Genomic DNA, 14,449 nt, shown 5'->3' on the forward strand with positions numbered 1-14,449 from the left:
TTTAATGTGACAATTCTTCATGACCAGTTTTTTTACTATACAGCAATTGTATATTGACTTTGCAACTGATGCAGGTCATTCAAACACTCTCAGCTAATACTGCAATGGAATGCCAAGGTGGAAGCCCAGTGTGGTTTCACCAATGCAGCTAAGCTGGCGTTATCTTCAATGTGGTCGAAGTAGTTCCATCACAGGATCTTCCTCTATTATATCATCTTTTTTTCTAAATATTGCCAGGCCTCTTCTTCTACTTCATCCTTCATTAGTGAGTACATTCGTACCTTACTAACATGGCATCTTATGTTATAGGTGCCGTGAAGTTGCCACTTGCCCTAGGTTCCATTCCCATGGAAACATTTCCCACTCCAGTGCTGCCAAGCCCAGAGTGAAATAATTCTGGCATGACATCTCATGTGATTTCCTGTATAAAGAGGTCATAAGATGGAGCCACTGAGAAATGGCAACAATACTGATCAGTAATGAAAGAGCAGTTCGGGCGGACTTCTGGTTTGGATAATGGCGACCTGACGCGGTCCAGGGAGCTGGACCATCAAGAGTGACTGTTTGGGAAGGCCAGGTGCTTAGATCACCTGCTGCCACTCCTCTACAGATAGAAGAGGAGCTAGAACGCTATGAGACCCTGAGAGTGAGTGATCTCGGCGGCGGGGGAGGTCCTGGACAAAGGATTTTCCTCATCGCCTTGAGGTCCCCTTGGAGAAGGGCGAGCTAAAATCTCTGCAGTACTCTTTGAGTCATTTGTCTGGCATAAGGTCGCCAGAAACCAAGCTTCAGAACCAGATTTGGCCAATTTGAAACGAATGAAACAGCATGAAAGACCCAAATGGAACAAATTGAGGTAAAAGATCTTTATCTTGCTTTTGGACTTAAAATGAGAAGAGAGATTTAACTAAAAGTTAAAATTGTGGACTGAGCTGATAGAACAAGAAAGGAGCAAGGCATTTTGAAGGAAAAAGTGGAATTCGATATACTATAAAGTGTAAAAGAAGTGAAATTAATTTTTGTTTATGCATACCTGCAGTTTTGGAAGAGATAACTGGCAGTGAGAAAAGGGGAGGAGGCTGAGAAACTGTGGAGCAAACATCGCGAGAGGTTAGAAAGCAAGGAGAACAATGAGTGACACTGCCTAGAGAGGCTTAATCTGGAGAGTAAGAAGGAAGTGGAAACAGCAAAGAAGACCTCGGAAGGAAAACAAAGGAAATAACGCGAGATATAGCAACGAGAGGACAAAAAGAAGTGGATACCCACCATTCCGGAAGGGAAAAGGACGAAGCAAGCTACCATAGAGACTCTCCACCCGACATTTGGTGAGATTAAAGTATTTTAGATTTTTAAAATAAAAGATAAAAAGGATATCTGGGGCGGGGAAGAAATCAGCGTAGAACCATGAAGAAAGTAGAGAAGGAGTGGCAGGCTGCCATAGGAACGGCTATAGAATTGATAATGAAAGATAAATGAACAAATTGAAAAATGTAAAATGCAAAGTTAAATGAACAAATTGATAAGAAAATAAGGAGAACAAAATTTAAGTAATTTTTTTTTCTTTCTATAGATTGGGAAAAATGTAAAAGCAAAATTTATTTGCTAAAGATGTAGAGAGATAGAAATATAAGAATGAAACTATAGATGGAATTACCTGAAGCAATAAGTTTTTAGTTCCAAGGTATAAGTACTTTTTAAGGGATTGAACCTAAAGCAAAAAGTGTAACAAATTGTTTTTTTTTTTTTAAGTTTTTTATTGGGTTAGAACATTATTATTTTTACATTACATTCAATTTTCCCCTAATTTTTCGTTTCTAACCCCCTCCCTTTCCCCCCCTTTTGTTGACTTCCAACAGCTTTCCCACCCTCTGTCCCTTTTCCCTTACTTCTATTAAATTCCTCTGTCTAAAACAAATATACATTCTCCATTATATTAAGCAGTACATCTTTAACTCCTTTACTTATTATACACCCAAACTGTACATCTTTAGATAAACAATTTATCCCATTTTCCAGTTTTGAATATTTCTATATATCATAAACCTATATATCATAAACCATAAAAATTTCCCACATTTAAATCAAACAATTTGATTTGTTCTCTATATATTACTCATTTCATCTTTTTATGGTAATTCTATATAACTCATCACATAATCAATCAATTTAACTCTTCTATGCATTCAGTTTGGTGCATATAAATCTTATCAAAGAAAGAAAATATTGTTAATTACTCAATCCTCATGTTTAAACCTTACCATTAATTATTCTCTATCAATATTCTATCAATTAACCTTTACATATCTATATATATCTCAATCAATTAATCTAACTGTCTCTGCTTAGGTATATTGCAATTCTCTAAGCAAATTTTCTTTTTCCTTTGTTAATATTATATTTGAAAACTGGTAGTATATTATAAGCTATCTGTTTTTTCTTGTATTATAGTTGACTTTAATATTGTGTAATTTGTTTTCCTGTTTACGCATTGTATGTTGTTTTTTTAAAGTTAATAAAAAGTTTATTTAAAAAAAAAAAATTAATCTAACTGCTTATAAATTCACATTTCTCTTCCTCCCCCGGTAAAGTCACCCCTCTCTTTTATACTTTTATTATACTTCAGTAGTTCTCAAACTGCCACAGTTTTCCTCCCACCTCCCACTTCTTCTCCAGATATTGTTTCAGCTTCTCCCAGTCTGTGTTAAACTGCCCTGAGTCCAGATCTCTCAGTTTTCTTGTCATCTTGTCCATTTCAGCCATATACAGCAATTTGTAGATCCAATCTTCAATAGTTGGCACTTCTTGTACTTTCCATTTCTGCGCATACAAAAGTCTAGCTGCTGCAGTCATATAAAATATCAACGTCCTATGATGGGCTGGAATTCCCTCCATTCCCAAGTTTAGCAGCAGGAGTTCTGGGTTCTTATTTATTTGAAACTGTAAAATTTCACTCATTTCTCTTATTATTTCCCCCCAGAACTGCCTAGCTACCTCACACGACCACCACATGTGATAGAGGGAGCCCTCATGCTTCCTACATTTCCAGCATTTATTAGAAGTATTCAAGTTCCCTAGCGCAATCTTCTTTGGTGTCATGTACCAACGATAGATCATTTTGTAAATGTTCTCTTTAATATTAGTACATGTCGTTGTCTTCATTGTAGTTTTCCACAAGTATTCCCATGCCTCCATTGTTATTTCTTTATTGAAATTTATAGCTCATTTCACCATCTGTGTTTTAACTATCTCATCCTCAGTATACCATTTCAGCAATACTTGGTATACCTTGGATATTCTTTTCTTGTCTTCTTTAAGAAGGGTCTGCTCTAGTTCCGAGTTCTCTGTTCGTATGCCCCCTTTTGCAGAATCCGAGTTGTATAAGTCTCTAATCTGTCTATACTGGAACCAATCATAGTTAGGTGATAGTTCCTCTTGCGTCTTTATTCTAAGTTTAGATACTTCAATTTTAGTTATATCTTTGTATGTTAAACATTGTTGTTCATTATCAACAGCTCTCGGGTCTATCACCTCATACGGAACCACCCACAAGGGAGTTCCTTCTTGTAGGTGAATTCTGTACTTCTTCCAGATTGTATATAAACTTCTCCTTACAAAATGATGCAGGAACATCGAGTTGACCTTTACTTTGTCATGCCATAGGTATGCGTGCCATCCAAAAAATTTTTTATATCCCTCTAGGGCTAATAGTTTCTTATTCTTTAGTGTCATCCACTCTTTTAACCAAACTAGGCAGATTGCATCATGATAAAGTCTCAGGTTGGGCAGTTGCATTCCGCCTCTTTCCTTTGCATCTTGTAAAACTTTCACTTTCACTCGAGGCTTCTTGCCTGCCCAAACAAAATCTGATATCTTCCTCTGCCATTTTTCAAATTGTTTAGAGTCTCTGATGATTGGTATTGTCTGTAGCAAAAACATTACTCTTGGTAGCACATTCATCTTAACTGCTGCAATCCTGCCCAGCCATGACAAGTTCAATCTATTCCATTTGATCAAGTCTCTCTCTATCTGAGTCCATAATTTTTCATAATTATTCTTGAACAAATCTATATTTTTTGCAGTCAGCTCAACTCCCAAGTATTTCACCTTACTAGTTACTTCACAATCCGTTGTTTCCATTAACAATTGTTGTTTCTGCTTAGTCATGTTTTTGCATAATATCTTTGACTTCTTTTTGTTAATGAAAAAACCTGCCAAGTCACCAAACTCCTTGATCTTATCTATCACTTTTGGCATGTTCTCCAATGGATCTTCTACAATTAACATTATGTCATCTGCAAATGCTCTGACCTTATATGAATAGTCCTTTATTTTTATTCCTCGTATTTCCTCATCTTGTCGTATTTGTATCATCAGAATCTCCAATACTAAAATGAACAACAATGGAGATAACGGGCAACCTTGTCTTGTTCCTTTACTAATCGTCAATTTCTTAGTCAGTTCATCATTCACTACAATTGCTGCAGTCTGGTCTCTATAAATTTCTTTAATTGCTCTGATGAATCTTTCTCCCAGTTGTAGCTTTTCCATAGTGGCAAACAAAAAGTCCCAGTTTAAATTGTCAAACGCTTTTTCAGCGTCCACAAAGAAGAAACCAACCTCTTTATCACAACGCTTGTCATAGTATTCAATAGCATTAATCACTGTCCTTAAATTGTCTCTTATTTGTCTGTCTGGCAAAAAGCCTGCTTGTTCCTCCTCTATGGCTTCCGAGAGCCACCCCTTCAGTCTCTCCGCCAATATCTTCGCAAAAATTTTATAATCGTTGTTAAGTAATGATATAGGTCTGTAATTTTTCACGTTAGTCAGATCTTGGCCCTCTTTTGGGATCAATGATATATTCGCTTCACTCCAAGTGTCTGGAATCCTTTGATCCCTAAAAACTCCATTCATCACCTCTTTTAGGAATGGTGCCAGTTCATTGGCCATTGTCTTATAAAATTTAGCCGTAAGTCCATCTGGCCCTGGCGCCTTTCCTAGATTTGCGGATTGTATTGCCTTGCTTATTTCCTCATCAGTTACTTCACTGTTCAACTTATTTCTCCAAGCTTCCGAGATTTCTGGAAGTTTAGTTTTCTCCAGATATAATGCTATTGATTCTTTGTTTACTTCTTTTTTATTATACAGCTTAGCATAGAATTTATAAAAGGCTCTACTAATGGTAGTCTGCTCCAGGTACGTTTTATTTTCTTCACAGATTTTATTTATTATTTTCTTTTCCCTTTTCTTCTTCAATTGCCATGCCAAATATTTCCCAGGTTTATTAGCGCCCTCAAACGCTTTTTGATTCAGTCTTTTAAGGTTCCACTCCAATTCTTTATTACTCATTGCTGTTAGCTGTTCTTGAAGAATTTTGATTTCCTGATGTATTTTCTTTTTTCCTGGTCTCTTTTTTAACTGTGCTTCTTTGGCTTTTATTTTCTCCTCAATCTCTTGTCTTTTCTCCTCTTTCTTTTTCCTTGCTCTGCCATTTAAGTCCATTAGTATGCCCCTTACAATCGCCTTGTACGCGTCCCAAACTTTGCTGGTTGGTACTTCTTTATTCACGTTGTATTGTATAAAAAACTTTGTCTCTCTTCTCAATATTTCCATATTCTCACTTTCCTGTAACAAATCCTCATTTATTCTCCAGGCTTTCCTTTTTCTCCTTTTTCCAAATTTCCACATAATTGAGTTGTGATCTGAGCCTACCATCGGCATTATTTCTGCCTCCTTAGTCCATAACGCTAAGTCTTTTGAGGCCCAGATCATATCAATTCTTGATAATGTAAGATGCCTTGCAGAATAAAAAGTAAACTGTCTGGTTTTAGGATATTCTCTCCTCCATACGTCTTCGAGAGTCTCTTGTTGAATCAACTCAAAAAAAAGCTTTGGCAATAGTCCTCTTTTCTTTTGTGCTGTTGTAGTCTTTTTGTCTAATTCCAAATCTGTCACTCCATTGAAGTCTCCAGCAAGAATTATCTGGTCATATACAAGATCGTCTAAATGCTTCCTTAAATCCTCAAAGAAGCTTTCCTTTGCACCGTTAGGTGCATAAAGTCCGACTACCAACACTCTCTTTAAATTCCAATTGCATTCCACTGCTACAAATCTAGCTTCCACATCTCTCATAACAAATTTTGGCTGCAGCTCCTCTTTTATGCACAACACCACTCCTCTTTTTTTCTTGTTGGAGGCCGCTACAAATTCTTTGCCCAATTTTCCAGATTTTAAATATTTTACATCCTGTTTTCTGATATGGGTCTCCTGCAAACAAACAATATCACATTTTTGTTTTAGTAGCCAATGAAAAATATTTTTCCTCTTATTCGGTGAGTTTAGTCCATTTACATTCCAAGATAATACTTTACACTCCATATTCATGGTTTTGTTGGTAAGTCTTTTTCATTGTCCTTAATAAATCTCTCCATCTCCCGCTCAGATCTGATGCGTTTTTTTGCCCCTCCAAACTCAAAGGACACTCCTTCCGGTAACTCCCATCTGTACCTGATATTCATGTCCTTCAAAGTCTGAATTAGCACTTTATATTTTTTCCTGTCCAATAACACTGATCTGGGCAGTTCCTTCATTATGATAATCGTCTTGCCATCAATCTCCAATGGATCTTGAAATTGTTTTGTCACAATCCTCTCTTTCATGTTTCTAGTTGTAAACTGCACAATCACATCCCTTGGTAATTTCCTCTGGGTTGCAATTCTCGAGTTCACACGGTACGCCACATCTAGGATATCCACAATTTCCTCCTCCTCCTTCCCCAGGTATTCAGCCAACACCTCAGTCATCTGTTCTTGCGCTGACTTCCCTTCCACTTCTGGCAGACCACGAAAACGAAGCTGCTTCTCCAAGTGTAACAAATTGTAATAGGTTGAAGATTGGATTTAAACTGTTGTATATGGTGGAAATTAATAGATTGATAAGGAAGTTAAGGGAAGGAATGTAGGTGAACTTTTTTATAGAATAGGGGGAAATTAAAATCAAAATTTATTTGGAATTAAAGGGGATCTGATAGGATAAGAGTAGTCTATTGATAATTATAGAAATGTAATGATAAAGAATAAGTTAGAATTTTGCCTTTTATTATAGGGACAAATAGTCACCAATTGGACCACCACTCACTCATAATTTTCTCATGGTGCACTTGAGACTTTCTACCCCAATTTTCAATACAAATCAATTCAAGAGAAAGAGGAAAACTTGTTAGAAATACACATGCTGCCATTTTGTGCAGTGGTAATTTAATAACTGAATGAGTTCTGTAGTTATTATGGGTGGTGGAGGGGTTGCTTTTTCACTTTCCTTCTTTATATTGGTCTTTCATATTTGATGCAAGCAGAGGATGGATTTTCTTAACTGGAAATACTGTAGTTTTTCCAAGCCATGCAAATAACCCTTCTCATACCTTATTTCAGAAAGAAAGAAAAATTAAGTTTAAAACACAGAGAGATTGTATCACCTATATAGTTCCTTTTGTCTCTTATTCAGAAAAGGCTTATTCAGAAAAATTCAGAAAAGATAATTCTGATACTTTCAGTGTCATCAAGATATGTGACTACATTGGTGTCAGTAAAAATGTGAGAGCAAAAAAGACTGCCAGTGCAATCCTAAATAGTTATACACTGATTTCAGAAGGGAGTAACTTTGCTTAGGGCAGCACTGTTGGTCACTTGTCCACTCTGCTCTACGCTAGTTTGACCTCTGGCTAAGCTATTGACCATCTGCTGAACTATGCCATTTTCATGGTTTTCAAAAATTTGCAGATTAGGGATCATTCAAAATCTTTCCCAGGGTGGTTTCCAGACCTAGCAACTAGATGTAAAGGAGACTGGGCTCCTGCCCCTTTAACTGAATGGAAAAACAGGATTTTTGTCAGATGCAGAGGTAAGAAAAGCATCACCTGCTGAAATTCTCTCTCCGATACAATTATGAAAGTTATAGTCCTCTCTTGCATCTGACCACCCTGACTCTCAGAAACAAGGAATAGGTTGGGTCATGCAGGAGAATGAGTTCCTTCTGTCCTCTTTACGTACACTATTTAGGGTGCCTTAATCATTGTCACCTACTCCTGCCTTTAAAGTTTCTCTGCAAGCAGCAATCAGAATTACATGCAATCTCTGCATGAAGCTAATGAATTCATGACCAAGGCTACTACTAGACATGTTAACAAGATCCTTTATCGGGATATTACTGTCCAACTAATGCTGAGCACCAGGCCCTTGGCCATGTCTGGACTATAATGGAACCATCAAGCCAGGACGGCATTGCCAGGAAAGTAAATGGTGTCACACAAGGCTCTCCTTGTTAAGCAGCTCTCATTATTAAACTTGACTGTTACTAGACTAAAAATATGTGATTTTATTATTTTCCCATCATTAAGAAGACACGTAAATACTTCGAAGGACAGGGTATGAGGAAGACAGGTTTTGCCATAGAACTGAAGCCACGACCTGGTGACAGGGCATTTGATGTGTCCACAAGCCTGATTTTATTACTGCTGGCTATCAAAATGACTAGACACTTGATTTTTATGAGAAAGCAAAGATTCTCACATTGCCAAATCTAGCATTTTGCAGGTTAGAATGCATACAGGCATGGCTAGATTCCCACAGTGTCCGATGTTCATTCCCAACTCTTTGTATTGGTGAAAAGAGTGGATAAATTAAGAGTTGGATCCAGCCAACTTTTCCACTGGTGAAAAAGGGATGAGGGAGGCGAGTCCCCTCTGACTACCTCAAAAGGCAATGCTGGTAATCATGGTATTTGTATAGACATAAGCCATTTGAGTCAGGGACTGTAATAAGGAGGTGAAATAGGCAAACTTTAGTGGAAAAATTGATGGAATTCAACCCTAAGGCTGTCCTTTGAGGTATACTTTCCTGGCTGGGAATGAGGCTTATTGAATTCATTGGGACATACTTCTGAGAAAACCTGCAAAGGCACAGGCTGTAACTTGTACCTATTTCAGCTCCTGTGATACTTGAGACAGAGGAGTCAGCCCTGTTTGTCTGTAGTAGCAAACTAGTAAAGAGTCCAGTAGCACCTTTAAGACTAACCAACTTCGTTGTAGCATAAGCTTCCGAGAGCCACAGCTGACGAAGAGAGCTGTGGCTCTCAAAAGCTTATGCTACAATAAAGTTGGTTAATCTTAAAAGTTCTACAGGACTCTTTACTATTGTGATACTTAAGTAAGTGATATATTTACAGTGCAATCCTAAACAGAGTTACTCCAGTCCATTGATTTAAATGGACTTAGACTGCAGCAAGTCTGTTTAGGATTGCACTGTTAATGTCATAAACCAGAACAAGAGGTAAGTAATGATCAGAGGATAAAAATTCAGTTGTTTAACAGTTCCTTACTCTACCACCATAACTTAAAAAAGAACTGAATAAATCCGTGGGAAATAACTCTATGAAACATTCCTTAATAGGTATAATTAATTCAGATCACAAACCTTGTGCTATCTCTTTGGAAAGAGCTGGTTATTTTTTAGTCATTTGTTAGAGAAGGTGAGTTAAAATGTCCTAAATCAATAAAATTTGGCCCATGTTCTGGGAAAGGGTGTATGTAGGGTTGCTACCTGTTCATTTTTATGGACTAATCATATATCAGAAGTAGAGATGGGCACGGTCCGCATAACGGACCTAATTTCGTCACGAACTTACCCAATTCGTCCTTTGCGAACACGTGGCCCGTGGGCGCGTGTTTTTCTCACGAAACCGCCGAACATTGGGGCTTTCTGTCCGTGTGTCCGTTGGCCTGTCATGCCAGGATTCCCGCTCAAACAATTTCCTCGGCAGCAGTGTGGAGCCACCTTCCCTGTTTGGAACACACCAATCTTAGCCCAGGAAACCTGGATTGGCAGCTCTGTCAGCCAAACAGAGATCACCAGCCTTTCTGCTTAAAAGACAAAGCGCGCGAAACTCCGCTCCATTTTGCTGGAGCAGGGATGCAAGTTAGCTTAGCAACTGTTTGCTGTGGGGAAGGGGTTTTTTTTTGTGAGAGCGCGGCTTGTGCCTTGGGGCTTTGGGGCTTCTGGTGCAAGAGAGCTTTCTCTTTTCTCCATTCCTGTTTAATTTTTTTCTCCTCGTTTCTATTCTAGAACACTTTTTTAAAATCCTTTTACTGCACTATTGGGTTACTCTGATTTCTTTCTGCGTTTTGAGTCCTTGGGTTCTTCTCGGACTTAATCCCCCCCCCCCAAATCTCTTCCTTTTTTCTGGGTTGCCGGTGGGTTCTATTGTGCTGTGACGCCACCCCACTCACAGACCCACAGTGGGTGCAAGGCAGCTTTGGGCGTTGTCTGCTTGAGTTCTTGCCTTCATTCCCCCACGTTCTTTCTTGGCTGCTGATGAGATGCAAGGGGAGGAAGACTGCTATTAGGCTCTGTGAAACACCCACTCTCTGATGACCGGCAGCATGTTTTGGGGGGCTCTCTCTGCTTCACTCCTTTCAAAGCCTTTTTAGTGGGTGACTTGGGGGGACATTTCCAGCCTGGCTTTTGAGGTGCAGGGGGAGACTGCTACTGGCCTCTGTGAAACACCCACCCTAGAACCACTGGCAGCACGTTTTGGGGGGCTCTGTCTGCTTCACTTCTTTCTAAGCCTTTTTCACTCCCTAAATAGTGGATTTGTATTTGTATATTGATGAAACATTGTAAGGCACCTGATGACTGAGCTTTACAAACATATATTATCCTCCTCCCGACGACAAGCCCTGTCCCTGGCACCTTCTAAGTACCTCCTCTTTTTCTTGATATGATTTGTATGGTGACAAAACAGTCTAAGGCACATGATGAGCTTTCTTGATGGACTGCATCACGTTCGGTGAAGTGGGTTTTGTCGGCGACCGTCCTGCTCTTGCAAACGCAAGGGCCCCTCTGAGGGTCAATCCCCAAAGTCCAGTGAGAAGTAGGACAGTGGCCCAGGTCAGCTTGCTTGATAGCAAGCAAGCTGACACACCACGTCACTAAGGTGGGACTCGTTGTCCACTGCCCAAAGAGGCTCCCTCTGAACAGGGTAGCATAAGTTTCCTTCCCTCAAGGTGTGGAAGACATCCTTTCCATCCCTCCCGTGCCTTCCATTCCAGCAAGGGGCCTTTGAATTGCTACATGATCCTGTTGCGGAGTTGGCTTTCACTCAAGTACATCCATTCATTTCCCATCATGGAGCGTTGGTCTCCCTGCCCTCGAGGAGGGCATCTCTTGTTGATGCAGCCCCATGTAGGTGGGTTTTGTGGGCAGCCACCTCTCCTGGACAGGAGCACAAGTTTCTCTCCTTCCCCCCAAGGGTGGGTAAGGGTCAGTCAGAATAGGGGAGGGGAAGTTGTTGTTTGTCTCTTGGAAAAGTGATAATCGAGGAGCATTACTTGAGAACCTTTGGTGGGGAAAGTCAACTGAAGTGAAAATCTGTGGGAAAACCAAGGCCTTTTCTGACTCGAACCGGTTCTCGAACCGGTTCTCAAACCAGGCCTGGTCCATTAAAAGTTCGTGGACCGTGGTCCGTGGAAGCCCACGAACCCCGAGCCGGCAGTCCATAGGCAAATGCCGGTCCGTGCCCATCTCTAATCAGAAGTGCTGTCCCTGAGATATCCAAAACTTATTACATCCATGGTTTGTGAATGGAGAGTTGTTGTTCAAACAACCTTCTATAGTTCAGCATTTTCAGAAGTATGAATGGTGGGCGGAGCTTTTGGAGGTCATAATGAACATTAGCAATTAGCAAATATGCTTTCTAGAAAACAAAAAAATCCTAATAAAAACATGTTGTTATGTTAGAAATATGTCTACTTGTATGCCGTTTGTCAAAATTAAAAGGGAAATGTTTGTGTGGAAAAACTGAGCAGCTATGGTGACCATTTTGAATTAATGACCAGTTCGTCAAGCTGAAGAACTAGTTAAAATGATGTCACCAGATATCTGTGTTCTATATATGGTTGCAAACAGTGTTCTGACATTGTAATTGTTTTGCCTCACTGAGGCACTGTCCATAATTTGTCAACTCATATCTCAATCTGGAAAGCTGATAGTTGTCAATAGGTTAATTCCTCATATGTAGGAATGTAGGGCATTGAGGACATCTCAGGAGATCCTCCTATCTACACTCCCACCTCTCACATTTCCTTTTTTTTATTATTTGTATCCCATCAGGTCTCTGTGTTGTCTTGCTCTAGATAGAAAAGACATTTTCTTTACTTTTTCTTTCTTTCTTTCTTTTTTGTAGATGACTAGCTCAGATAATCAAAGTCGAAAAACCAGGGGCGATGATACCACTGAGCTATCAGAACAGGGCCTGGTTGTAAATTTAAACACCACTTTTATTCATTAATCTCCAGCAGCTAAAGACAAACTAAAAGCAAAATTAACATGATTGCAATGGAAGCACTCTTGTACCCTGGGGCTATTTGGGGGCCTGCTGAGAAAGTGTGAGCTGATCAAAGAAAGAGACCGCATCAAGGGTAGTGTGATTAGTGTGGCTTCACTGTGTTAATGGTTAGTTTCTTGTTCCTAAACTGTTTTGAGAGCTTACCAGTACCACAATTAATCTGGGCTTCAATTTGGAGCGAAACAGTGTAGTGGCTTGTCCAGTCTAATGACTGTATTTCATTGGGGATTTAATGCAAAGCAATCATCTCTGGAATATAGTTGGTGGGTGACCTGAGGCTATAATCATTGGGGTGCCTCTCAGGTTATGATGTACTCCCCTTTTGCATTAAAAAGATGCATAGATAAAAAAGAGAATAACTGCATATTTTGCATATTATTAACTCTTTGTTTCCCAACATAAGCCTTGCGTTTGGGGATTTTAAAACAAAGGGACAGGAATAGGAAACTAATGCCGGAACCACAGTTCCAGATTTTGCAAAGCAAACATGTTTGCCACAAGTGCATCCATTTTTGCCGTAGCTCATAAAGTTTACTGTAACCACCAAGGAAGACCAAGATCACTGCGCAGAGGCAGGGAATGGCAAGCTACCTCTAAACGTCTCCTGTCTTGAAATCCTACAAGGCTGCCATAAGTCGGCTGCAACTTGACAGTACTTCCTACCACCAAAGGTTGAATCACAGAAGGGCAACCCTAAACACCTGTATATATGTGCTTGGGAACCCCAAGTACTTATGTATCATTCACTCTTTATCCATTTGATGTGGGAATGCCAGTGTATTATTGGTGTATTGGTTGTAGCAAATATGACTGCTCTGTGAAGTGTGGAACTGCAACAGGTCCAGGGGTTATAATGTAGATATGAACCAGCTAGATTCAAAGCCACACTCAGCCATGAAGCATCCTTGGACAATAAATATTTCTGAGCCTGACATAATAACCTTAATAAACTTGTGCTTATACTTGTGAGGTAGGTGGGGCTAACAATGTCTTGGTCTATTTATGGAATAGAGATATCTCACGTAGTTGATACAAATCAATCGTCCTAAAAATCTCTGCTGTCCCATCATCAAGACCATGTTTCTTATTGGTTTACTGAGCAACAATGCTATACAGCATTCATCTCTTCAGTAAAAGGCAGGGATGGGTGCTTTTCAGGGGCATTTTGGCATTTAAGGACTCATTAAGGCCAGGCAGTAACCACTGGGCTGCCTACCGCCACACAACTTGCACGTCCCATCCAGTACTGGCTTCTTGCTGTTTTTCAAAACCAGCCACTTCACAAAAGCTAAAGCGGTATACGGGTTAGAGTTTCAGACTAGGATCTGGGACACCCCAGTTCAAATTACAGCTCTGCCATGGAAACTCACCAGGTGACCTTGGACCAGTCACACATTCCCAGCCCAACCTACTTAACAGGGTTGTTGTGAGGATACAATGGAAGACAGGAGAATGATGTCAGCTGCTTTGGGTCCCCACTGTGAAGAATGGCAGGATATAAATGAAGAAGCAATAAATATAGCTGAAGGGGGGCAAATAAAAGGTAGGGTGGGTGGAAAGAAGGAACCAGGGAGAGGATATGGGGGTTGCCAGAAGAAAAGAGGAGATAGTGAGGGTAAGATAATATAGGCTTCCCCTCTAAAGTGCTTTCTGGTCGTTTCTCTGGACTCCCTTATTCTGAACGAGTTTGTGACTGTGGACAAGGAAAGTTAGAGACCTTGGATCATATAATAGTTTTTTGCCCTAAGTGGAGTAAGGAAAGAGAGAGATTTATTATTCCTATTATGTTAAAAGAAAAGCTTCCCGTCCTTCCTTGGGCAATCTCAGTGCTACTGTCTGATAACTTTCCTGACAATCAAACCTCTGCTATAGTGGCTTCCTTTTTAGCCACGGTGATAAAGAAACAAAATCTTCATGAGCTTAGATAGTTTAAAGTGATAATGACGAGTTATGTCTGTGTGAATTGGGTCTGTTCAAGTGTACAGTTCATATTTTGTTGGTGTTTGTATGGCTTATGGCTTCGGCCGGAAAAGCAATAAACAATAAACAATAA

The 14,449-nt window shown here is 39.7% G+C and overlaps 1 protein-coding gene across 1 annotated transcript in view; it reads left to right on the top strand.

Moving 5' to 3' along the window:
• The first annotated feature begins 1,188 nt into the window (after nt 1-1,188).
• Nucleotides 1,189-14,449, top strand: part of PAPOLG (poly(A) polymerase gamma) — a 60,466-nt gene continuing 47,205 nt past the window's right edge. The window contains exon 1 of the mRNA XM_054996415.1: nt 1,189-1,325. The gene's annotated coding sequence lies outside the window, so the exon portion shown is untranslated. The remainder of the gene's footprint in view (nt 1,326-14,449) is intronic.

Source organism: Eublepharis macularius, chromosome 1 (assembly GCF_028583425.1).
Source record: "Eublepharis macularius isolate TG4126 chromosome 1, MPM_Emac_v1.0, whole genome shotgun sequence".
In the NCBI taxonomy this organism is placed as follows: Eukaryota; Metazoa; Chordata; class Lepidosauria; order Squamata; family Eublepharidae; genus Eublepharis; species Eublepharis macularius.